Genomic DNA, 24,964 nt, shown 5'->3' on the forward strand with positions numbered 1-24,964 from the left:
GGATACTGAGGTGGAAAATGATGTAGTCAAAGGGAAAACACAACCCCGACCGCCCTCTTGTGGGTCTCCAGCACGAGCTGGAATAAAACTCCATCTGGAGGGAGGCAAATGCTACCTACTTCCCTCCTGTTGCTCTGAGGTAAGAGGGCCATCACAACAGCCATAGCATAATGGTTGCCTGAATACAAAGGGATGGTTATACTGGCAGAGATTTCCATGCAGGATTTAGTAATGAATTCATGTCTTGCTGTAAATTGCTATTGATAATACCATGTATTATGCTGTGATTTGTAGCCTGTGTATAGGTTCCTTAGGTGCCTTTTGCAGTGGGTAAACTCTGCCATGAGTTGGGCTTAAAGCAAAGGCTCATGAGATAGCAGGATTTATATACATATATATATATATATATATATTTAATAACTGTTTGGAAGTGGTGCCCATAGTCGGAAAGAATGGCCTGAGACTTTGGTTCCATACAAGAGATGGCAAAGTCACTCTTGCCCATTGCTGCTTTGAGTTAGGTTTTTCTGAAGCATGTGCTGTCTGATTGCAGCTTTTAACTTCTCCGGAAAGAGAGGGGCCAAATCTCATGGTGGCTGTTTCAGGGGCTGAGAGCATAGACTTGGAAATACAGTCTCGTTTGCTTTATCTTCTAAAGGAAGTGTTGGTAGGATCCTGTCAGCTTGCCTCTAACGGCCCTACTGGCACTGGATACTCAGGGCACAGGAGGGAACAGCTGAGGGCTCCTTGTGCTGCAGGAAGATCCCTCCTGGGCAATGCGGCAGAGCCAAACATCCCTCTCATCCTGCATTTGTCAGACTGGAGCGGGCATTGCAACAGTCACAGAAGCATTTGCACTCCTGTGTGATGTTCCCTGCTCTCCTCTATGGAGCGTGTCAGCCCCTGAGGCCATCACTACTCAAGCCATGTCTGCTGCTCCCACTTTCAGAGCAGCTCTCCACACAGCCTGAGCGTGCTGGGGTTGCATGGGTCTGTGCCAGGTCTGGCACCAAGCTGCTGCTTCTTTGCTTCTATCAGGTGATGCTTGTCACCATTTCTCAGCAGCTCAGCTTCCTCTTCTTCTAGTGTCTCCTTAATCTTTTCATCTCCATCCCCCATGATCTCAGTAATGCTTTTGCTTCCCAGGCTATTAGTAAGGTGGTAAACCAGCACAGAGTCACTGCCAGATCCCAGCAGGACTCTGCTACCCCAGAGGGTTCCTGTTTCCAGTTACATCCTAAGTCTTTAGCCAGATATTAATTTAAGTAATGCCAGACTGGCTTTACTTTTTTATTCAGAGCAGGACTGGCCCAACCTGAGTGAGGAAAGCTGTGGTATGGTGGATTGCTGCATTAATACTATTGCTCTGTCAAGGAAACTGTAATATATTAAAATGAGAGTCAATTTTATAAGATCTGTTGTCCATGAACGTGTTGATTGGCATTAATCTCTTTTAATCTGATATCAAGTATTGCTTTCTTTGTGATTACTTTCAGACTGACAGGCCTATAATAATCTGGTCTGTATAACTGTACATTTTTACATACAAAATATTGTCCTTTTTCCCGCCTTGTGGAATTTCTCTTGGAATTCAAGTCTTGCTGAAAATCAGCACCCATGGTTCAGAGATCCCTTGTGCTGGGACTTCTGTAAGCTTGAGAAGAACATCTATGGATCTGCAGATAAAAGTGTTAATTTAAGAAGCGAATGTCTAGCACTGCACCTTGGCTGGGACTTGGGAGAAATCATAACTTGGTTTTAGCATCCTCCTAAATGAAGTGAGAAGTGTTTAACGTGTTATTACATTGTAACCAGACTCTGAATCTCAACTGAAGTGATGAATTAACCTTTGAAGCATGTGAAGTGTCAGCAATATGCAGTGGTGGAGGGGGTTCATTTGTGGACAAGAACTCACTACTTGGTCTGTAAAGCCAAACTGTAAGAGGACAAGATAAATCCTCCCTTCAAAATCTAAAAGCCTTCTCAGTGTTAAATCTTACCAAGTACATCTAGCCCATATAGATAATTGACCTTTCCTAACCTCTAACTTGTCTTTATGGTTGACTTTACCATTCCTCCGCTCTCCATAATACTTCACCTGTTTCTATTTCTCCTCCAAGCCAGGACAGGGATTTGAACATGTGTTGCCTTCTCCAATTTTGGGGCACTTACTTAAAATATTCAGAAATAATTGCTGGTGATCATTCACTTTCTGTTCAGACTCCTTCCTGCCGGTGCAGTTACTGCTATTTTTAGCTTTAAAATGCTAAATACATAGTGCTTAGCTGGGTCTTTTTCTGCTTCCTTCCAACAGATATAATGATTGTGATTACAAGGCAATTTAGGGGTTGCTCAGTTTCGTGTGACTTTTAAATTGGAAAATATTTCCTTTTTCTCTCTCATGTTGATGTCCACTGTGGAGCTTCCTGGGCTGGAGTTCAATGAACGAGATGGTAAGCCAAAGGAGTGGTGCTGTAATGCCAGGCAGCATGTGAGCAGCAGGACAGAGTCCTCAGCAGCTGGTCCTGAAGAATTCTCGACTTCATTCAGATGAAGTTTCTTCTTCCTCCCTACAACCCATTCCTGGAGTGGGATGTCTTTTACACTGCAGTACTGGAGATCACCTGCAAACATGCAGGAATCAGGGAGCTGGGTCTAACCAAGGTGCCTTCGGAGGGTCACAGGGCAGCAGGCTCCTGATTTGGGGGTTTTGGCAGGATTTGTCTGGTCTCACCTGAATGGAGAGTAGTAAGCTGCCCTGGGGGCCTGCCTTTGGCAGCTGATAACCTCTGCATTGCAAAATCCCACTTTCAGTAGGCAGGTAAGGATATAGAGGGAAATTAGCTGCTAATAGGAGCTGGTTTGGAGATAAGCATAGAGAAAGAAACCACAGAGCTCTGCAAACCCAGTTGGAGGTTTGGATTTGCCAAACACAGACTCAGCTGGTGGAACAGTTTGTTTATTTGGCTTCAGGACTGCCTTTCACATGAAACTGCAGTGGTTAGGAGATGGCCCTGCTCAGGAGCCGAGGTGGCTGAATTACATTTTATGTGTGGGTTCTAAAGTAGGAACTGAGTCCCTTGAAGAATGATGTTCTGTTACCTAGTGAGAAGAGGCTTTGCAGTGATTGAAGAGCTCTCAATGCAGCATTGAGTGCCTTTCAGGTTTGCCTGGGCAATCATATTCAGCAGTGCTTCTCCTCTTGCCTTTTGTCTTTTTGCCCTTTCCTTCTCTGTGTCCTGCCAACAGTACTTTGTCCTTTTGTGTCATGTTTAAAAACTGCAGAGATTCCTGCTTAGCTTTGATATGAACCATGTCCCTAGGAGACACTTCTTTTTGACTCATTTTCCTTACAGAGCAGGGGGCAAGCCTTGTCCGGGTCAGTTATCCAAGAGTTCTTCAACTGCTGTGTCAAAACTTGTCTTCCAAACCACTGATGTTCTTGTAGCACAGTGACCAGTGCTCACTCCTCTGGAATGTCTCCTGCTGCAGGTCAGAGATGTGGCACGCTGCAGCAGGCAAGAAGCATGCTTCCCCAACTGGCCATGAGAGTGTGTCATATTCTGTTCATGTCTCAGCAGCTGCCCCTGAACTGGAGACATTTCTGGATCCAGGGAATGGAATAGCAGACTGTTGCACGGCTGTATGGAAACTCTGAATCCAGTTATTAGATTGCCGTAATCTGAGGAAAGAAAGGGAAACAAAGCAGAAACTGTAAAATTGCATCCTCTTGCTGACTGATCTTACTATTGCTGCTAGTCCCTTGGGTCAACACACACCAGATATTTTCCTTCACCTCCAAGTGTTTGAAGAGGCTACTATTTGGAAGGACAAGCTGCTCTGCCAAGGGTAAAAGTGCATTTTGACTTGCATATCCCAGAAGACAGGCTCTGGAGTTATTTCTGTGTAGCATCCTTGGGCACTGGGTGTGAGAGGGAGTCAGTTGCATCCCAAGGTAGGTGTTTAAAGGAGATTGAAGGAATTGCTCCCTGGAGATCCCTCTCTGTCTCCTCAACTGCACAGGGAGTTGCAGAGAGATAATTAGATTTCAGATGTAGTCTACCCTAAATAAGGAACAGAAGTTTAGTGGATTGCTGTGCTTTTGCTTTTGAAGATTTTAGCCTCTTTTTGTCTGTAAAAACTAGAAATTCTGAATTTTACAGAGCCTCCTTGGATTTGGTCCAGAAATAGCAGCTTTGCTGTTCTCTAGGAAAGGGCACCCCTGTCTTATAGAATTTTCTTTCTCTTTTCCTCAAAATTTGAAATAAATAGATAAATGCAGGTCCGCGTGCCTCTGGCATCTGAGTTTATGTGGTTGATGCTCTGGACACTAATCCCAGAGGAGCCAGGTGCCAGGTGCTGTTGCTGTATAGCAGGGTGGCTGCAGGCTGGCAGAGAAGAGTTAACTGGTGGTATCTAGGCTCTGCGTGCGCAGAGCAACCGCTAATCTGCAGATGAATGTGTTCCAACAGGAAGAATAAATCTTGTCTGTACCTGTGCTTGTTTGCTCTTGCTGGAGCCAAATTGCAGCACTGCCTGTCAGCCTGGCCCGGGGCCGGCTCGTGGGCTCTGGTACCACCAGCCACACTTCTCGCCTGGCTCCAAGTCAACATCATTGGGTCGGAGGATCTTGTGCAAGTGGAGAGCAGTGGGGGAGTCAGTATGTGCATGCGAAGGCAGCAGGACACAGCGACATCCCATATGTGGGTTTGCAGTGTGATTGCTCTCTGCCCCTGTGCTTACCTGCCCCATCCCATCCACAGTGCTGTTTGCTCATCATGGCTCTCCAGCTCTCCTTACACACATGCTGTTTGTTGTTTCCCAGGTGATTGCAATCATACTTATGAATTGTCTCAAATGCCAGCATTTCAGCACAAGTGCTGATGGATATCACTGTCACACATCCATGCTGCTCCCATGGTGGCTGAGCCCCTGGAATGGCTTCGGTGACCATGCATGCCAGACCGTGAAGCAAAACCTGTTTGAGCAAGTGCCTTTTGATCCAGCAGGCCTCAGCAGAGAAACCCAAAACTAGACTAAACAAAGCTAAACAGAAAAAGAGAAGGATTTAAGGTGTGCTTTTCACAAGGTTGTTTCTGGGTTTCTTCTCCTTTGGCTTTTTTAGCTAGGCTTTAGCTTTTCTCTGAAAATAAGACTGCTTGCCATGAATTTGAGGAATTGAAATAAATCTGGAACCCTTTTCTGCAGCAGTTGCTGTTATGGGATAAGCATTTGTAAATGGCAGTTGTTTCGTTGCATTTGGTGTGCTGGGTACCACAGGGGAGGAGAAGCCACCTCTGCCACTTGCTAGCACTCACAGGGAAGTGATGCTTGCAAGGCAAGTTCATTTGTGAAAAAAATGTAAACCAACAACAGCATACCCAAAAGTCATCTAAAACAAAAGTCATCTAAACCCCAAGAAAAGCCATCTAACACACACTCACTATTGGCCTTGCCTTGCAGGCTGATGTATTGTTTTTGCTACAGCCACCAAGAAATCCTTCAGCTCAAGTTTTTCCTACTGGACAGTGTCTGTGAGAGAAACTGTTTCCATTTGTGGGCCTAGAGAGTTAAAATGAGTAAAATAACTTCTCTGCTTATGACTAACCTGTCAGAGGAGAGGCAGATGTTGGCCATTGCATTTCCACTCTCATCCAAACTTCCTCAGCGTTTGGAGTGGACAGATTTGAGCTTTTCAGTCAAACGTGGCTCCAGACGCAAAGCTTTGTTCCAGCTGCTCTGAGAGGCTTTTTGGATCTCCTGCTTGGCTGGGGACCATCTCCAACAGGAACTTCGGGAGCAGAGCCTGGACTTGTACCTTCTGCTTAGAAAAAAACAAAATGCCCCAGGGCAGAGAGTGTGCAGCCAAGGTACTCACCTCTCCTGCAGCCCTCTGCTGTGCTGACTTCTGCCAGCCGAGCAGGAGATGCCTCTTCTCCTCTTGCATAATCCCAGGCACAGTCAAGCCCTCATTTTTCTTTGGGTTTGCATTTTTTTCCCCTCCGATTGTTTGATAATATATCTGTCTGTGACATGCTCTTCGCCTCATCCTTGCTATTTCTGCCATTTTTCAGATCACCTGAAGGAGCTAAGCCGCAGGTTAGTCCATGCCATCCTGATCATGGCACTGGTGTTGTGGAAATGACCATAAATCCTGAGATTCAGCAGGAGCTCATCCAGTGACCGCCACGTACTCATGGGTCTGCTCAATGCAAATAATCTGTAATGTGTCTTTTGGCTGGGCTGCTAAATTGCAGGTTAAGGGCAGGTGAATCAGAAATAACTGCAGAAGGACAAGGATGTGCTAGTTAGCCACCTCCATCCTCCACTTTGGGTGTCTACAGCATAAAGCAGGAAAAGGAGAGGAATGGATTCAGTTGCTAGTAGTTCATTTAGTGCAACACTGGTGGGGCTGCAGCAGAGGCTGTCCTTGGTTCCTGGATGACTCTGTGCTCACCGAGGAGGAGATGGAGGCGAACAGTACCGATCTGGGCTGTGCTGCCTGTGGAACTCCATATGCTGCATGTTTTCCCTGTGTGCACCCAGGACTGTGTCTCCTCTTCTCACTGCCTGGGTGGGACACTGGCAATGTCCACAGTCTTTTTGTCATGTCTGAGTTATTTCTGCTTGCAGGTTTGTGCCATTATGAGATGCACAGGGACTGGCTGGCATCCTTAAATAGGAGGGACTCAGACTTGTATCTCACTGTGCTGCAAACAGAATTGACTTTTTCCACCCCTTGAGGAGAGTCCTTCTCCACAGGTTAAGGACTGTCCCCAGAGGTTGTGGTGCCCGCTCCTTAAGCATCTTTCCATGTGGAATGGAATGCACTGGAGCATCCCCCAGGGCCAGGGAGGTGCAAACCTGCCTTTGCCTGGCAGCTGCAGAAGTTATGAGGGGAGGAAGGGGAAATGGAGGGACAAACTGCCCAGTGCTGTGGCTGCCACAGCCTCACCACTTTAGGAAATAAACTGAAGGCAAGTTCTCTCTTCATACCATGGTTCTCTAACCTTGCATTTCGTACCAGCTTAGTGCCTGGTGCCGTGCATCTGGAGGAGAAAACCTGCTGTGAGATGCTACTTTAGGTTGTGCAATGAAGCACGTGAGTATCCTGTAATTAATGAGATGGCAGGTAAGGCTCTTCTGGGCTGAAATCACCCGTGTTTTATTCCTTGTCTGGATTGCCCTACTCTGTGACTGCCTTGCTGCAGATGGCAGCTACTCATAATCCCTTCCTCTGGCAGTTTAACCAGTGCTCTCCAACCACATATATGGTAACTCCCGGGGTGTACAACTGGTTCAGAAAACATGCCAGCTGCCACGGGAGCCTACTCTCTGTGAGCACGGTCCAGGACAGCCCACGGCCCCAGCGGCTTCTCCTTCCCTCTGGAGCTACTGGGGAACAGGGACCGCCACTGTCCCTGGCTGGGAGAACACTGTGCCCACCAGGGGCTGGAGGGCAGCTGCTTGATGGAGGTGCAACATCTCCAAAAGGTGCCTGTGAGCTGGCTCCCACTTTGCTCTCCCTCACTTCCTCTGCTTTTCTTACTGCCTCTTCTTATTACTTGCCAGAAGATGTGTACTTTACTCCTCCAGCTCCTGGCTGCAGCTTCATCCTCACACTCAGTAACCCTTTCTTTCATACCATAAAGGGGGTGCTGCAGCCAGCATGATCCTGTTTTCCTGGTGCCAGGTTTGCTGTATCCTGGCTATTTGTATTTTTTGTTAATTGCAAACATAGGGAATATTATACAGGACCTAGAATAAAACCCAGATACAATTTAGTGTGCTTAGTGATGTGACGTGGGCAGTGTTTTATCCCACCTTTCCCAAGTCAGAAAAGGTCCCTGGGGAATAAACCTGGGTTGCTGGTAGCTTCTGCTGGGCTGTGAGGTGGCCAGTGGGAGGAAGCAGTTTAAAGAGTGATTTAAGGGCCTTAGGGTATTGGGTAGAGGCTGGGGGCAGCCAGGACTCGCAGCTTATCAGCACAAGGGAGCGCAGGAGAGGCTATAGGAAGTGATGCCTTGTAGTGGACCTTGGTGGGACTGCTGGAGACCCGCGGAGGTGGGGAGACAGCATATGACACAGAGGGTTGCAGGGCACAGCACAGTCAGCAGCACACAGCAGCCAGCAGCCGCTGTGGTGTTCTGAACTTGGCACCAGGATTGCTGCTCCTCAAACAAGGCTTGTGAGCAGGTTTCAAGGCTTGGCTGCTGCATCAGCGGCTCTGGGATCAGATGGGGACATTTTGTGTAGTTTGGGTATTCTGTGAACAATTCAACTGCAATTTGTGCCAGCATCACTGCTCTTACCCCAACATGATGACAATTAAATTAAGTGTAACGTCTAATGACCAGCATCTCATTATCTAGCAGGTGACAGATTTCTTTTTCATACTCTAATGCAAATTTCTTTAAACTTAAGACCTGCTAAGAGGAAAAGGAACAATTCATTTACGACAAATCACAAAAACTTGCTAATTCATTTAGGTGTGTGCTCTGTGTTGCAGATGTTTTGCTTCTACAGGCTTTATTCTACCTGTGAAAAAACTTGCACCGTGCAAAGAAGTTTGTTTCTTTTTCTGGACACTGAAACCACAATCCTCACTGGAGACTATGCAAACACAAAGGGACAGCCTGACCGTGCAAAGTGGTGCTTTTACTAGCAGCTCCTGGTCGGGGTCAGGCACACCACAGGGAAGGATCACAGCAGCTCCCTGCTCTCCCTCTCTCACCCCCAGGTTCCCTGGCTGCAGTGGATGATTTCAGGTTAGCATTCCTTTATTTGTCAATTTAGCTGTATCCAAAATACCAGACAACTTACAAGGAATGGTAAGAGGATGTGCAAATTCAGCATCAGGAGATCAGGAACATCATATTCCTGTTGGTGGTTGTGTTGTTACATCTAACAAGCCTTGAGGATGGACAGACAACTCTATGTTGGGTTTTTTTGCTCTCTGCTGTGTTTTAAAGGGCTGTATCGTCCTGAGCTGCTACCTTGCAGGAATTTTGAGCTGATGTAACTGTGGGTGGCTGGTGTTCATCACTGGCTTCAGGATACAGCTCCTGCAGGGTCAAGTGCAATTATTGTACCTTTTCTGCCTTCTATTTTAGCTTCAAAGGACACATAGCTTCAAGTTGTTATGAAAATCATCTTTCTCTGGACTAAAATTTGAAGCTGCAATATTGACCATTTTATATGTCTATGATCAACGTTTCTGGGGTGATGACACAGTGACATCCTCTTTCTGGTTTGACCCATCCCATTTGCTATTTTAACATTTAATATTTTCATGCTATCTCACTCAGTGCTACACCCTACTCTTCTAGTTCTTTACTTGTGATTCAGATAACTTGTATTACCAACATAACTTACATCAATAACACATTCTACTGAAGAGAAAAATGATCATTTGAACTTGCTTTGTGGTTTGTTGGGGTTGTTTTTAATCTGTTTTGGGTTTTCTTCTCACCATCTCTCCCAAATGGTTTAAATTCTCTACTTTGGCACTAAATACGACCTGGTTTTCTTCCTTCTTAAGGACACTGAATCACTGATTTTTACATGAAAAATTCACCACCATTAAGACTACTCATCAGTATGCACAGCTATAGCACAAGATGTTTTCTTTTTTGACAGCTCCAGCTTTGTAAACGTCTCTGTAAACTGTGAGGAAAAAGCAGCCATTTTAGCACGTAAGTGGGCTGTACTACAAACAGACACATTTCCCAAGCAGGAACCAATCTGCAAAATATTGCCACTTCACATGCAATTAGGAATGAGATTGACTGTCATATCTTTACTTCAATATGCTAAGTGAGGTGATCAAACATGGCCAAGCTGACAAAATGAAAGTATCCTTGATCAACATCCAAATACACATTTTTAAAAGGAAGCCATAGCTTTTTTTTATGCCTAAATATTCCAATAGCTGGTATTGATTTCACCCTGTCAGCTTGCATCTACTGGTGTTGGTAAGGAGTCTTTGATAATATGTTGATTTTATTCTTTCCTAAAAAAAAAAAGCTATTTTTTTTTCCCCTGAAGATGTATGGATTTTGGGTCATCTTGTTGGGTTTTCCCTTTTGTAGTCAATGAGTGACCCAGAATCTCCTGCCCCTATTTATTTATTTTTGACAAGGTTATCTGCTAGGTATTTTATATGGGTTGACTTCCTCTGTGCCTCTGGCTTCTGAAAACTGAGAGTTAATTTTGTCCAGCACAACTGCACAACCACCTGCAGCTCTGCAATGCTCATCAGCTCATTGGAGGGGCTGCAGGAAATGAAAGCTGCTTCTGGTCTTGGACAAGGCTTTCCCCCACTGCTTTGACCCAGAGAGAGATCCAGTCCTCTCCAGTTAAGTGCTTTCATTCCCTTACCAGCTCCTTTCCCACTTGTCCTTTGAAGCACTGATGGGATGTTTCTTCCATCATTTACTGCAGCTCCTCTCAGGCTGGGTAAGAAAGAGCCTCCCCTTGCTCCCAGGGACCAGTTTTTCTTCATCTGCTTGTCTGGCTTGATGTGTAAGCATCTAGCCAGCAAACAAGGGCAGTTTACTTTAAAAGAAATATGGTTTTATTTATTACAAGCCATTTTAAATCATTTATTTGACTTTTAAATTATCCTTAGCATTGAAGTCTCATCTGCTTTGCAGATGGAAAGCAGCAACTGCCAAACAGCCTTTATTGCCTGGGATATCCCCAGCCCACAGTCAACTGTTTTGATGTTCTTCTGACCACTTTCATTTTAGGTTGTCCTTACAGCTCAGCCAAGCTCCCTGGATTTCCCAAGCAGGCAGTAATTGCTGTTCTGAAGGCCTTCTGAGCTGGCACTGTATGGGTCTGCTTCCTGACTGACCTCCCAGGATTCCTGAATCTGCCAGGGCACAAAATGTGAGGGCCTGCTGTTCTCCTTCAGAGTCTCACCTGCATGACACGGATAGTTCTCCTTATTCCTCAATGAAGCCTTCTGGAGGGTTATGTCAGTGTGAAAAGGACTTCATAAATGCCATGCCAGCTGTGATGATCTACAGCCTGTAAGCTCTAGACCAGGAGAGATGGTGCTCTTCCATCAAGCTACTTGGAAGTCATGTACAGTTTGAAAATCACATCAGTGCTGTTAGCTGAAAGTAGCCTGGTGTTGTTACATGACTAGCTCTCATGTTAAGAAAACAGCTGCTGCTGATAATCAGGTCATCTATGGAGAGATCATACCACGTGAAGCATCTCTTCCTTACCAAACCGGACCCATGGAGAGAAGCTGAGGAAGGATGCTTCTCCTCATGCCAAATACTGTGAAGTATCAGCATTACAAAGGTCATATTTTTCTTAATCCCTGCACACAGCACCACATTCCTTCCCAGAAAATGGTCTCTTGATGTTTGCTTTGTGTTTTAAAGACATTTCTGGCCAAATCTGTGGCATGTGTCTGACATGCATCCTTAAACTGATTACCCTTCAAGATGCCCTAGCTGAAATGCATAAATAATTGAAAATTTAATGGTTGGAGTTATTCAGTACTAAATATATTTGTTAAGTTAACTTTGGGTAAGACTTTGCAATGAAGACCTTTGCTGTTCTACTTATAGGTACGTTTGTCACTGTTTGTTACTGGATAAACCAGACATACAGAAACAGCTTGATGTGCCTCCCTGATACAGCAGATCAGTTTTTGTAGGATGACAACAAGGCCATGATTTTATGAAGCCTGTCTGGGGCAAAGCAGTGTTTTTGGCTCAGGATCCTGTCAGATATCCAAGACAGAAAGGACCTGGATCAGACCTATCCTCTGTTCTTTCAGTGATGTGCAAGTACAGCTAGCCAGTCCCCAGCCTTCTTGGATGCACAGTGGCCTCTTAAAAACAAGCAGTCCTTCTTTTTGTCTCCTTTGCTTTCTTTTAAAACAGCAATATCTGAAGCTTTGGCTTTTTGGCTGCTTCCCCCTATTGCATGCCTGTTCTGCGACAGCAAGCAGCTAACCTGGGTTTCCGGAGGGACTTCTCTGTAGTTTAGAAGGCTCCTGGCTGGAATGGGTTTTATGGCTCTTGCCTTGGTCTTCACACTGGCAGGAGCCTGCAAGTGGTGACAGAAGGCTGAGTATCCTCCTTCAGGGACTCATGTTGCTTCTCTCTGGAACAGCTATAGAGGGACCATGAAGAAACCAAGAAGGGCCCATGGGGGTCAGCACAGGGTGGTGCAAAGGGCTGATGTCACAAAAGTTGACCCAGACTTTTTTCAGAGTTCATGGTGTTTCATATACTTATGTTGGTAAGACATTTTCTTTCTGAATCCTTCTGGGTTTAGTATCAATGCTTTGAATGTACCATAGCAGAGAAGTTTTCCACTTCAGTCTCTTGTTGTGTACTTCCTTCAGTGGGTTTTTTTTGTTGTTTGGTTGGTTTGGCTTTTTAATTTATTATTTTTAATTTTTATTTTTCAGTTTTAAATATCCTACCTTTAGTTTAATAGTTCACAGAAGGTCCCTTTATTCTACAGTATGAGACAGGAAAGAGAGAACCTCCTGATCAGTCTGTACCAGACATTACTTCATGTACTTTTATTCTCTCTCCACTGTTTTTCTCTGAAGATAATAATCCAGATCTTTTCAATCTTTTGTGAATTGCCATGCTCTTGATCCTACTTGTTGCTTTTCTTTGAATCCTCTGAAGTTCCCAGTCTCTTTGAGATGGCTGTAGACGGCTGTACCACAGCAGTCTGCTTGAGGTTGTACCACAGATCTGTGTCAAGATAGTCTGCCTTTTTGTTTTCTTCATTCTATGTCATCTGCACACTGAAAGGATGGAGTTGTTAAGCTTTCTGTTGCACAACAGCAAACAAGGCTGGGTAGCACCTGGGGGCAAAGGCAATGATCTTGGTTACTTCCTAAAGCATTCCCTATATATTTGTCCAATCTGTTCCTAAAGATCTCTGGTGACTCCACACCCCTATAGGCCTTTCCAGTGTTTTGTGACCTTTGCACTTAGAAAGACAGAAAAATACCTAACCTGAAGCTTCCTTGCTGCAATTTACAATTTATGTGTACCTCACATGGACAGGGGAAGCTTTTTCCACTTGTCTGTGCAATGGCCTGTTACATATTTGAAGACTCTTATCATGTTTCCCCTTTAGCATTCTCCTTCGGAACAACTGCAGTTCACCTACGTGTTTTGGTCATGTGTTCTAGATCTCTTATCATTCTTACTGTCCTTTCTGACTGGGCCATGGCTTTCCTGAGTTTCATGCCCCAAACCAGACATAAGACTTCTAGCTGGAAACAACACCGTATAGACTGAATGGAAATGATCCCTTTGTGTCTTAAGAGGTATAAGCCAGCTCATATGTAAACAGGATGGTGTACAGATAAGTTCATGTATAGCTCATGAACAGCCATACTCCCCTACTAAACCATCTTCTGAAATACCGCTGTCCTGTAGCTCCACTCTAGATTCAGTGCAGGTCCTTTTCTCCGTCCTTACGGAGCTGACCTCCAACTTCTTCAGCTTACTCCTAAACTATCAGGAGGCTGAACCTAAACCTGGACCCTGGCCGTTCTTGCAGCCATCTCCAGATTAGTGCAATCTGAAACTTTAGCAGTCTTCATTCTCCAGCTGAACCATTGAATAGCCTGGTGCAAGTCCTAAGCAATTCCATTCAGTGTGTCCTTACATTCTGAAAGAAAAGTCAGTCATAACTATTTCCAAGGTTTTAATAATTAGCTGGCATTGGCCTTAGTGAAATTTCTTCTAGTCCATTTCTCATTTTATGAGAAAGGCACCTGAGAAAATTACTTATCAGCAGCTCTACCTTTTTGCTTTTCCCTGACAAGAACTTCCCACCTGAAGCTGTTCCTTAGCCATTTTTCACTTGTAGGGTATCTTAGCAGTTTGCCTTTTCTCCTAAATGCATAATTTAATGCAGATATAATGAACTTCCTTGGCAATTACATTGTCCATTCATCTAGTTTTAAAGGTCTCTGAAGTTTCCTTTTGTCCCTTCTGGGGCCTGGTTAATTTCATAAATTCATACCTATGTTTTATATCTATCATATCCCAGATCAGCATTTGTCTTTTCCCAATCTGTACTGTAACAACAAATGGGCTTATGAGGGAAGGCTGAGGCCTTTGTTGTTAACCCGATGCCCTGATGAAAAGTGACTACCTAACTCTCCTCTCTGCCTTCTGTCTCCTTGACAAATTCTGACACTGTAAATTGTCAAATATATTCTGGAAGACAAAATAAGCTGCTTTTTTTTTCTTCTATATTTTTACCTCACTGATACAATCAATAATTCTAAGAGATTAGCGAGATCTGATTCTCATTTACAAAACCTTGCTGTAACACAATCTTTCAAATGCATTGAAAGACCATTCTGACTGATTTTCAGGTCAAGATGTGTGGCTCCATAGCTTTGCTGGCAGCCCTATTGTTCCAGCTTCTGACAGTCATGTTGATGCTCTATGTGATTTGGAGAATGGTTAATAGCTTCCTTGTTCCAGCGTTTTCTTATTGTTCTGATGCTATTTTTGAGAGTACTACCAGAGGAGACCAGTAAAGGGAGGGCAAATATATGGTGTTTTTTTATTATGAGATTGCAAAACCCTATACCCTTCATTTTTTGCTGTGTTAAGCAAATTGTTAAGTTCTAATTCTAACCTTTTATGGCTTCTTTATTTCTTCACTTAGAGAATCATTCCCATTTTCATATTTAAGGTCCGTTTGTGCCCTTCTCATTTTCCCGTTCATCACTGCCAACTGAAATTTGAGATTTTCCTTTTTACTGGTTTTCATAGATTCAGATTTCTATACTCTGTTGACTTTCCTACTGGCTCAAATAGTGCATGGAAACACGCCTTTTAGAATAATGGCTTCATCCTTGTCACCCTGGGAAGGTAGAACCTCTTGGGTTTCATTGTTTTCAGGAGTTTTCATGTTATCTCCAACAAGCTTGGCTTATTTATTTATTTGTTTTGTTCTCCTGTTTCAACTTTGAACTTTTGGTTAATAATCATCAATCTCCCATCATTATCACAATCTGGTCTCCTATGTGCTCTCTGAATCTTGAGTCTTGCTTTAATTGTGTAAATCTTAGGCTCCTGAAGAGGTGTGAACCTGAATTTAAGATAGAGTAAGTTGCTCTGCATAAAGTCTCATTTCATGTCAGGTGGTGTGATGCAGCCTACAGCACTTTAATGTAAACTAAAGGCTATTGACACAAAGCAGATATCAAGTAGCTGGTTCCTCTGCACTGACTAACCTTCCTATATGGGCAAGCTTCTAGCTAATACTTCAGCTAATGCTGTCTTCCAAATTAGATCCACCATAATACTTCAAACTAAAGAACTTGGCTGCAGTGGGACATTTAGGAAGGATTAAGATAAATTAAGTAAAGGTGTGACATTAAATTGTGTTAAAGTCCACCAAATCTCTGTGTGGATGCTTCCTCTTTTACAGATAAAATACCCCCAGTTTCCTTTACAGTTAATTCTGAAAGGTTTAATCTTAAAATGCTCATACTGGAGTTAAAGGCCCTCTTACTTTCCCATCTACAGTTAATTTGACTTAAATGTCTTATGTAGACAGCTAATATAAGTTAAGAGTAGACAGTTTTCTGCTCTGTTTATAACCTGTGTTTTAAAGCAGAGAAATTGGTTCTCTAAATTCTACCTCATTGTGACATTTGACAATTTATGTTAGGCAAAATACTACATTATCATCATTTTTGTTGCTTTTTGTGCCTATTAAGCATCTCAGCATGGAATATTAAACATCCTCTTTTCTTTTAATCTTGAGATTTATAATGCTAATTTTACAGGAATGCCATGTGTGGCCAAGTCAAACATATTAGAGATATCTGAATGTCTTGTGCCTACACAATACCATCTTGACTGATGCTGCCTTGCTATCTTTCTTTTTTTTTCAGACAGGAGTATCTCTCATCAAACCATTACTTTTCATTTTCTCTGTTATTTCTGTGATGTCTTCAGCTCAAGTTTTAATGCACTTTAAGCTGCTGTATTTTGTCAAATAAATGAGTGAGTCAAGTCAGGTGGCATTAGAAACTGATGTGAAGACCTCTTCAGGGCTCAGGTGGAAGTGGAACAGATTTTTTCTCTAAACAGATCTGGAAACAGAAAGATTTCAAGAACAAGTTAAAGAACCAGGTGCATGCCCCCTCTCCTTCTGACCAATATTCTCCATAATTATTTTTATTTACAAGCATCACATGTACAGGTATTTTGCAACACACAGTACCTTCACATTTCTCTGCATTAGTTAATGTCAGGACATGCATAGCATACAACTACGTGACTGACAACATTACTATTGATTCCTGATCTGCTAGCAACATAGGGCAACACAGATTCAATTGAGTCAGGCTTATGTGGGATCATGAATTGAAAGTCTGCTATAAAAAATACAATCAAAATAAAAATTCAATCAGGGATGCTGAAATGAAGAGGAACAATTTACAGACAAAGTGATTAGATGCTCAGACAATGGACTAATTTAATTTTCTGCACTGAATATTTGTGCTAGTTAAAGCCTTGGTGAAATACTTGATTTAAAAAAAAAATAGATTGAAGGATTTTTTTGTAGCTTCCAATAGCAATCATTCTCTAACTGCATCCACTGTTGAAATGTCGGGCATTCATCAAGGCATTTCTGAAGAACCATTCATTTTATCACTGGCACGTACTAGTATTAACCAGGGCTACAGTGACCTTAGTGGGCCAAGGATGGAGGGAAGGAGAGAAACTGGGAGAAGGCATTTAGTTTTCCTTCTGATTCAGTATCTGGTAGCTCCATTTAATTCAATGGGATATTTGCATTTTTGAAGTTAGACGTGTGTTTGGCTGTGTTGCCAAACAGGGAACAAGACCTAAATCTGTGATGAGGACTAAGTAGTATTTAACTCAATTTCTGTGGCAACAAGCCATTTATATTTACTTCTGGATCTCCATCCTGGATTTAGTCTTAATGACAATTACTGTTCCTTTATGCAGTTACGATTTCTCCCAAAGGGTTTCCAGGCCATATTTCAGGTCATGCCCAGCTTGTAGGCTGGTGAGACATGCTGACACTCAAGCTTAAACCAACTTTCCCACTACAAGCATAATTCAAGTGGGTGAGAAAACATCTGTTAACTCTCAAAGTCAAGTTACTCTCATCCTCCACCAACGTTACTAACTTCACTTGTTTGGTAATTCCACAAGCACAGAAAAGGCTGGTTTAGGGTGGTTGGGGAAGATGAACTGTGTATTTCCACACCCCAAGCCCTATGCTTCCTCTTGGATTCATTCTGGGCCACACTAATACTATTTTCAAGGAAGCACAAAATACTTTTTGAAAAGCTGGAAGAGGATTTAAAAGGAGTTTAAAAGCATAAAGCAAGACCTGGAAAATTGATTTAAAAATTCTGACACAAAGTCTTTTAGCTGTTGGGGTTAAACTGATGACTAGAAGCTCAGGCTAGATGAATTTGGGTAAGTACGAAGGCATAATTTTAAGAGCTGGGCTAAGTGGCCATCTCAATAACCTACCTAACCAGTGGCTTTCTTGCTCAAATTCCCAGACTGGATCTTTCCAGATCAGCTGCTGCTTCATTAGAAGTTACTGGCTTGATGCACAAAGTGAATGAATTAAACCCATCAGTTTGTCATGCAGGAGGTCAAATGAAGATGGTTCTGCTTATTCTACAGTGACTTCTGAAGCCACTTCCTATTTAAGACCTTTTAAAACACACATATATTCCCCAACACTTCCCAAAAGCCACACTTTTTAATATATAGCTTACTTGAGCTTCCTGTTTTTCTTGGGGTTTTGATTTATACAGAAAAAGGAATTAACAAAAGGGGGGGAGGAGGGAGAAATGCCTTTCACTTTCTGTTATTTAGCCCTCCTAGGAGGAAAAAAAAAGGTAAACGGAACCATATTGTTCTCCATGCCGCACACATGCTGCCTTTTAGAGGGCTTCTCATGTGGATGGGCAACTTCCAGAATTCAGCAGGAAGAGGGAAGACAATATTAAAGACTCTTATTAAAATTTTCCCTAGGGAAAAGTGGAGTTTGCCTGCTATTCCCAGAGGAAATACAAAGGAAATAAAACAAAATGGTCAAAATGCAAGTGCTCTTTTAAGCTCTTCAAGCTTTATATATTCCTTTTCTATTTTGTTATGTCAAACCATTAATAAACACCACAGTACTTAAGGTGTGTCAAAACACCAATACAAATGTCAGTGCCACAGCTGTGTGGCTTGGTGAGCAACTGTCATGATTTGAAATTCCGGGTGGCAAAGAGGCAAAGGTCCAAGGTCTGATGTGTCCCTTCACTATCCTCTGCCTCGCTGGGGGGACTTCGAGATGAACAAAGCACTGTAGGCTTCTCGTTCAACACCACAATTTGTAGGTGCTCAGTTCCTCTTGAAACAACAACAGAGAACTCCACCCTAACCCAAACTGACATTTGAAAATTGGAGCATGTCTTGATGAAGGTCATAAAAGAATGGTAGGAGAGTAATAAGAGGATGCAAATATGCTGTCTTACTTTTCCACATTAAATACAAGACACTCTTTCTTCTCCATATTACTGTTAAGTGCCAAACAAATTTTTCCGAAAAGCAGGTTCCAATTGATGTGTCCTTGGAGAAAGACTTGTGCTCACCCTGCAGAAAGCTTTAATTCCTCAGTGTACCTTAAAATATAAGGCCTTAGTGCTGAGCTTCCTGACTCAGACTTAATGAAATGCAAAAGATTTTTTTTGACAAGTAAAAATGAATAGAGTCACCAAATTAAGTGTCTTTGAAGAAAAAAAAAAAAGAAAAAGCTGCACAAATGTACATCTTCGCTCAGTTTCTAAAACTCTATTTTTGGAAATTGAATAGTTTTCCATTTTATTCGATATGCAGGTTGGTTGATAGCATTTCTTGTATTTATGTAAAACTGTAGATGACTGTATGAAATGTAGCCACATTTTATTAACTCCTTCCTCTGCTTATGCAGAATGAATACTTGACGCAATCATTTTGAAATATACATACTGCATAAAGTCAGGGCAGACCTTCAAACTGGGCCCTGACGTCGTTACTATTTTCTTCTTAATGCAGCTTATTACACTGTAACTGGATGGCACAACCTATGGCTTGCATAAGGATACACAATCTTATTAATGCACCTTATTAATGGGTATGGAAACCCTACATAAGCTGAATCACCAGGCAGATGCATCTTACTTCTAACAGGACCTGAGTGAAGGGCATAAACTTTGTCATGGAGACAGGGTGATCCTGTAGGACAACCTGGGAATAACAAAGCTTGTAGCAAAAAGCTTTGGGCTGCTGCTGACTGAATGACTCACAAAGCTAAGCCTGATGAAGCTGGTAAATTTTACCCAATAGAGCTTATGCAGATTTTGGCTTTAATCCAGCAGAGAGCTTAAGCACATGCTTAATTATAAGCAAGTGACATAAAGCAATTTAGCTAAGAATGTGTTTAAATGCATTGCTGGCCTAAAGACTTTATTTAGAGAAACGTGGAAGAGTTGGTAACCCTTAGAAGCGATGAAGTTGAGAGATGCAAGAGAGACCAATGCACAGTCAAGAGCTGTAAAGACACACACAGTTTAGGTGGACAGCTACTCCACGGAATGCACGGGCTTCACGACCAGCCTCTGGCAATTCTCTCGAGTTTACTGTGTGGGGTCACGGAGAACATCACGATTATGGAGAATACAGCTCAGAAAACTCATCTCAGGACTTCCCGATAGCTCTGGAAGCCCCAAGAGATCCACAGCCACCCACTCCATAAGCACACCCGTGGCCCAGTGCCTCCCCCAGCAGGCTCGTGCCCCTCTCCCCAGAACGCCCCGGCCTCACCCGAAAGCAGCGGGGTGCGAGGGCACAGGGGTTACTTCAGCCTCCTCCCTGGCACCATCGGACCGTTCTGTCTCCCTCTGCTCTCAGAAATGAAGCCGCTGGAACGATACCGGGAGTTGGGGGGCGCATCCCCAGCCTCTAGGGCAGCTCCATCCCCTCCCCGAGGCCTGCCCACCCACTCTGCACGGCCCGCAGGCCTTTCCCGCCCCACCTCCCTTTAGGGCGCGCCCGGCGGGGCTTCCCACGGCCGCGCCAGCCTCCTGACCCACGCATAACCCGGCCCGTCGGTCCCGGCCCCGCGGGAGGCTCGGCCTGGAGCGGCGCTGCCCGACTCCCCTTCTTGTCTTGTCTTCCCTCCCCTCTCCTCCTCCTCGCCGCACCGCCGGCCCGCTGCGCCCGAGCACCCGCCGGTCCTCCGGGCGTGTTTCCCATGGTGCACCGCGGCGCGGCGGCGCTCTGGCCAGGCTGTCGCTGTCACCGCCAGGAGGAGGCTGAGGGAAGGCGCCGCTCGCCCCGCTGGAGCAGGAAGGAGCCACAGTCGCCAACTTCCCCTCGGCCTCCCCTCCCCCGCTGCCGCCGCTTCCTCCCCCCCGCGCCCTGCCGCCGCCCCGCCATGCCCGGGGCCGCGGCACGGGCACTCTGAGCCGCCGCCGCCGCGCCCCGGCCCGGCCCGCCTTCTCTTCGCAGCTGTGCGGCCGGTAAGTGCCGGCGGGCGGGAGCGGGAGCTGGCCGGGTTCGGCTGGGCCTGCCTGCCTGCCCGCTGCGGCGGCGGGAGGTGCACGGAGAGCGAGCGAGAGAGAGAGAGGGAGGGAAGGAGGGAGGAGGAGAAGAGAGGGGAGGAAAAGAAGGGGGAGCCGCGGCTCAGCTCGGAGCGGCCCGCCGCGGCCCGCCCGCATGGGCCGCGCTTGGCCCCGCTGGCGGAGAGGCCGGGGAGTGGGGAATGAGAAGAGAGGCAGCGGGAGCACTCCCGGCCCGCTCCTCGCAGCGGGGTGGGCGCCGAGAGCTCCTTTCCTCTCCCCCCGGCCGGTGACGGGGCTTCCCTGGCGGAGCCGGCCCCCAGCGCGGCGGGCAGGGAGCCGCGGGGCCGCGGCGGGGCCAAGCAGGCCTCGCCGGGAAGGTCGGTATGGGGCCTTCGCTGCCAATGGGGCCGTCTGACAGACGGACAGACAAAGAACCGGGGAGCTGCAGACTGACGGACAGGCAGGTTGGCACCGTGTCCTGTCGGCCCCGTCTTCCCAGGCGGCCGTATCCTCCCGCTGCCCGCGTCTCCATTGTTCCTGGTGTAAGCTGGGTGAAGTGTGTCGACTTGTGAACGTTCATTTAGCTTAATTTTTTGTTTTTTTGAATAACCTTTTCCGAATCTCCTCTCAGCTCTTCTGAGGAAGCTTTTGCAAGGGAGCTCTCTGCAGTGTCGGGAGATGCGAACAAGTGCCGGGCTGGAAGTGTCTGGGAGGGCAGGGGGAACCAGTAGGAGTTGAGGAGAAATTAGTTGGGTTTTAAACACTTTCACTCTTCATCATCTTTCCTCTCCTAAGTCCTGCCAAGCCTCAGTTGGGATGAGTGTAGCGATGTGTGTATTAAGCTGGCTCATAAAAAAGAAAGACATTTGTGTTGCAAATGTAAATAATCTCTCTGATTACTTTGCTTTCATAAACTGTACAGAACAGCTGTAAGGGCTTCTGCACAATCATAAAAGAAGTAAATATGTGGAATCCAGTAATCACAGCTTTAGTTTTGCTTTGAAAGGCTTTTTGGAGCATGACCTATCTCTCTGTTTGCATCCATGTGGCATTCTGGTCCAAGAAGTTTCAGATGAGAGAAATGGCTTATTCCTGATGAGCAGCATCTTTGCCATTGGTACAAGACAAATGACTATGAGGACTATGTTTTTCCTTTTGATAGGATCTCAGTTGCTTTGTTTATTTGCTGTACTTATTCACAGATTATCGGTAATGCTTTATGAGCTTGCTAAAAATACGTACTTGGGCCTGTCATATTTAAACACTTTGGAGGGTCTGTATCAGATTTTGTCTTTGTAAGTGGTACGACTGCAGTCATTCCCCTTGAGTTTGATGAAACATGCCTTCTAAAGGAAAGAGGTGGAAAAAGAGTGCTAATCAATTTTTGATGGGGTTCTTACTGTGTAAGCATCGGACTAGATAAACCAATGGTCTGATCAGGACTTAAAATGCATTCTACTATGTAAAAAGTTTGCGTACCTTCAGGCAGCTTTTCAGTATTCCACTTACAGTGTTTGGGATTTGTGCATGTGTCCAGTGACAGCTGTCATCTGTAGAAGCTTTGGTTGTGCTGGGAACTCTAGAGCTCATGAGGCCTGCTTTCCTGTGGATCTCATGGGATCTGCAGCTCCTGGTACAGGGTACAGACAGATTCATAGGAGAGGCAATCAAATCCTGATTTTGTTGCAGTAATTAAGGAAAACTCCACAGAATTAATTTTTCAACTGCACAGTTTCCTGAAAACTTTTGTCATGGCCTTTCTTGATGAATAGTCAGCTGAACGTACGTGTTTACTCAGTTTCCAAAAGTATTTTCTTTGTAGTTGTTTCTGGATATCTGCATATCCCTCTTCCCCAAATACGTAGTAAGTGGGCTCATGTAACGAATAAAGCTAAAAAGGATGAGGCTGACCTCTTTCATTTAGGCTGTCATATGCACATGTACTTTTTCTGTCTTTACTCCTCAGGGTAAGGCCGGAGAGAACAGATATATATGTAATCTGTGTTTCTGTTACTGTCCTTCTTGTTCAAATGTGTTTAATTTCTACTGTATTGCAAACACTCTATTTATGGAGAACCCCTAATAAAATAGATTAAGAATTCAAAGCATAAGTAGTTAAGTAGCTACTTGAAGAACCACAATGGTAAAAAAAATGGAAGAAAAATTACTCAAAATTCAAAAAGTTATATTGCAGGCTAATTTGTTCATCTGAAGGAGCACATACTTCTGTAATATTATGTAGATTCTCAAAAGATTGTTTTCTGTCTCAGTTCGGTTTATGCAAGTTTATTTGTATGAGGACTTAAAGCTCTGTGGAGCATGTCCTGAAGACATTTGGCATTGTAAAACCATTGAGGTTGGAAGTAATGCTAGAGTTGAACTATGAGAATACTAAGAATATATTACTACAGTGAAATAATGGTGATGGTAGATCTGAAAGGATATATCTCACTTCTAGATGGGTTCTTTGCACCACAGGCTTGATAATGTAAATTTGCAAGTAGTGACATTTAGGATATGGGTTGTTTGTGTATGGATTGAGGTAAAATATTTTCAGATCTACTCATGGGGAGGAAGGGTTTGTTGTATTCTAGCGTTTAGGGGAAAAGCAGAGTGGGATTGTCTTCCATATCTGCTGCTAGAGATCTGTGATGCTTTTTGTGACTAGGATCTTTGTAGAGTCGTTCTCTTGTGAGGACCACTATGTGTCCTGTTGTAAATAGTACAAATGGAGACCTGTCTGTATGGAGCAGCTTGATAGAGTGGGCCTTAATCTATCCAAACCTCTTTAAGGGTTTAGCATAATTTAGGATTAAGTTTTATTTAATTTTGGCTCTAATTTAAGATAGATTTGTGAAGTAACAAAAGTTAAGTAAGAAATAGTGATCTTAGTGTAATGTCTTTGATAAATAAACATACTGCTGTTACCCTAAACATGAAACCAAGGTGTCAAACTTTCTTGTCCAAACTTAATAATGTGTTGTACATTCAATGAATGGGACAAGGAATAAAAAGTAGATGCTATTGGGAATATATTTTATTTTGAAGACTCTTAAGTGGGTCTAACAGAAACAAATGTGTTTTATTTAAAATAAGTACTTTTTTTTGCCTTTGCCTGGCACTTTAATGAGAGGTGCCTTTCAGACCAGCATCATTTATGGTGAAACAGATTCACGCCTCCAGTTTGCAGTCTAATCTACACAGCTGAGTGTTTAAAGACAAATGAAGTCCCACAGAGTCTTTGTGGACATAAGCAGCCATGGGTGTCTGCTTCTATCAGGTTGCAGGCCTTATGTGAAGGATCAGTACTACAGTTAACTTGCACTTTAATTTGTTTGTTTTTTTACAGAAATACTTTTTGGGAAATAGTATTTCTTGGAGTACTGATATTCAATCAGTTTCTTTTCTTTTTGTCACTCCTTTTTATTGGAATCTATACAGAAATGCTTGAACTAGTATTGAGTTTATACATTTGACTTACTGTTTTTTAGCAGCTGAGACTTAGCTATTGACAGGCTATGTCAGCAAAACACAGCCATTGGCTATAATATATGGCTATATGCCAAGGACAAACTTCTGTCTAACAAAAGAAAATCCATTCAGATTTTCATGAGATTTATTTTCATTTACACAAACGCTGTTAGTTACTGTATTTCTGTACTTTCTAGAGAAGTTAAAAACACAACTCCATCTGTTTAGCTCGTTAGTACTCTATATGCATTTTAAATACACATTTTTTATCATCTACATAGAACGGAATATTTTATACATCAGTACTAACGCCGTGAACTACACAAGTGACATAGGCTTAGCTTATTTAACTTGCAAATTATTGTACAAATTAAGATACAATAACCAATATGAGTATTCCAGTGTTGTCTGTGATTAAATTGTCTTCCTCTGATTCCTTATAGAGATATTTTTCGTGTCTCATTCATCATGTGGGATAAAATATCTGGGAATATCTGTAAGAGCTTCTCAGAGAACTTGATTATAAGAGTGTCCTAGGGGGAAATTCAGCATCTTTTAGAAAGACTGTGGAAAGCACAACATGCAGAGCGGTTACAATCTCCTGATAACTTCTTCCATACTGTCAGAATTTTATTCTAGGAGATGATATAGAGACTAATACTGCTTTTGCTCAGAAATAATTTTAGTATACTCATATTATCAATATGTTAATATATTCAAGGCTATGATAGCAAGAGGTAACAGTGTGAATACTGTAATATAGTTAATGTATTACTAATTTATATCACTTCATGATTTTATTGCATTTGGAAAACAGCAAGACGTAGCTCTTTGTGGAGTATATGTGTTGGCCTGATCCTTCAATTCATGTACTCTACTGGC

The 24,964-nt window shown here is 43.7% G+C and overlaps 1 protein-coding gene across 3 annotated transcripts in view; it reads left to right on the plus strand.

Annotated features, from left to right (window-relative positions):
- Nucleotides 1-20,373: 20,373 nt before the first annotated feature.
- Nucleotides 20,374-24,964, plus strand: part of ZNF148 (zinc finger protein 148) — a 41,618-nt gene continuing 37,027 nt past the window's right edge. For 2 of the 3 annotated variants that reach the window (XM_005153790.3, XM_031053143.2), the window contains exon 1: nucleotides 20,374-20,569. The gene's annotated coding sequence lies outside the window, so the exon portion shown is untranslated. Of the gene's footprint in view, nucleotides 20,570-21,094; nucleotides 21,154-24,964 lie in introns of those variants that run through there. The other variant, XM_031053142.2, reaches the window with a different exon arrangement.

This window comes from Melopsittacus undulatus, chromosome 4 (genome assembly GCF_012275295.1).
Source record: "Melopsittacus undulatus isolate bMelUnd1 chromosome 4, bMelUnd1.mat.Z, whole genome shotgun sequence".
Classification (NCBI taxonomy): Eukaryota; Metazoa; Chordata; class Aves; order Psittaciformes; family Psittaculidae; genus Melopsittacus; species Melopsittacus undulatus.